Genomic DNA, 1,892 nt, shown 5'->3' with positions numbered 1-1,892 from the left:
TCAACTTGAGACTCTTCATTTCTTTGCCGTCTTCGATTCTCATGTGGAATTTTTTGGAATAATTTTTTGCATTTCTTTAGGTAGCCTTTGATGGGTTGGAACTCTGGAATTGGAAATATATTTCTAGAAATATATTTCTTGGAAAAAAAGGAATGAGAAAAATATTTACGATTCTCATGTGTGTGTGATGACTGAGAAATATATTTCCAGAAATATATTTCTGAGTTTGATGAAAAATAAATATATTTCCAGATTCAAATCTTGTATCATATGCCATTTCGTGTTCATTCATAGCAACCTTTCCATTACGTCTATGCCATATAAAAATGAGATGCTGGATTCCTGCTGTCACAAAATTTACTGACAAAGTTTTGCAAGCGACTTTCATATCATAACAGCATGTTCTTATCACCAATTTGTGTTTCAGCATGTTCTAAATACTTCGAATGTCAAAGAAGTATCCTGCATCAAAAATTTCCCCTGTTCTATATACAAATCAATTGATTTAAAAAAAAAAATGGACCTCCAAGGCTTCTGGGATAATCTTGGAAATCCATGTTGAGCCATGAATTTCTTAGCTGAACTTCAGCTGCGTTGCCATGACACTGTGCCCTAATCAGGCAAAAGTGGGTGCACAACCCCAAAGCAGAGCAAATCCTGGAAGTCTTGAGGATGTAACAAGCACCAAGATCTATTCCTTTCTCCTGCATCAACAAGCCCCATAATTTGGAGCATTTACTTGTGCTGTCCTCTGCTTCCTTCTTGATTTCCTTGAGCTCCTCCACCAGAATCATTCCATCCAGTGCCTTCTCCTTCAGAGAACTCTTCATCTTCGACCAATTCTGTTCTTCTACTCCCACGAACTCTCTCTCTAACCTCATTGCTACACCTTTTGTGCTTGAGTACAGGCACACAAGAAAAGGGGCGTCTTGAATATTCTCAACAATCTGCAGATAGCACAATATCAGATCCCGAACTACTGGGGAAAAAGAATCAAGTGATTGCATTGGGATTTTATTAAATCAAAACGAAAATATATAAAAAAAACTCGACCTAGTGCGGCATAAAAAATCACACCTAAGGCTATAAAAATTCCCTAATTCAGCGATCACCAGTAACAGAGAGAAAGAGAGAGAGAGAGGGAGAGCATGCTGAGGGAGAATGTTAAAATAGATATACACACCTGAATTGGCTGATCGACGTGGGAGAAAATGTCGGGAGCATGCTGAGGGAGGAAGAATCAGCCCTCCTGTTCTTCTAACAGCGCATTACAGCTGCCTGCAGGATGAAAAACGGTGATGAAAGCCATCCACTCCCCTCCTCCCCTTTTTCCTCTGCGCAGGATGCCCGAGAGAAAAGTCAGATGGAGGTGATGGGGCTGAGAGAAAAGAGAAATGCAGGTTCTCACCATGGAACTGATGGGGGGAAAGAAAAAACGAAGGAGCAATGGCATCGCCGTAGGGGAGAGCGAAGAAAGCCGCGGTGGACAGCTGAAGACATCACAGTGCAGAAGAGTGGAGAAGCGACTGAAGGTTTTCAGAAGAGGAACGTCATAGCATCAGGCAGCGGCGGAGGATGAATAGGAGAAAAGGAAGACAAAGAGGAGCTCGACACGAACAGAAATGGGCAAAAAAAAAAAAAAAAAAAAAAACCCGAAAAAATATTTCCACCTATCCCACTGGAAATATCTTTCTGAAAATATATTTCCGGAAATTAGGTTGAACATACCTATGAGTTTATTGTACGCACGCCACTTCCCCCGGTGCGGGCTGAGAAGTTTGCACGTGAAGTAGCAAAAATCAAGTTTTGCTTGAAAATAGATTTTAAGAGAAAGGGACCCACCCCTACCACCATTAACAACGGTAATCGATCGAAGGGCTAAGTTTTCTCAA

General features: G+C 41.0%; 1 long non-coding RNA gene across 1 annotated transcript; it reads right to left on the bottom strand.

Moving 5' to 3' along the window:
- Nucleotides 1-447: 447 nt before the first annotated feature.
- LOC126410011 (uncharacterized) lies at nt 448-1,631 on the bottom strand. The gene is made up of 2 exons (XR_007573230.1): nt 1,184-1,631; nt 448-947 (listed from the first exon to the last, which is right to left on the bottom strand). It is a non-coding gene; the product is annotated as an uncharacterized LOC126410011 (long non-coding RNA).
- Between the last annotated feature and the right edge of the window lie 261 nt (nt 1,632-1,892).

Source organism: Nymphaea colorata, chromosome 4 (genome assembly GCF_008831285.2).
Source record: "Nymphaea colorata isolate Beijing-Zhang1983 chromosome 4, ASM883128v2, whole genome shotgun sequence".
Taxonomy (NCBI): domain Eukaryota; kingdom Viridiplantae; phylum Streptophyta; class Magnoliopsida; order Nymphaeales; family Nymphaeaceae; genus Nymphaea; species Nymphaea colorata.
This window is presented reverse-complemented; position numbering and strand designations above follow the sequence as displayed.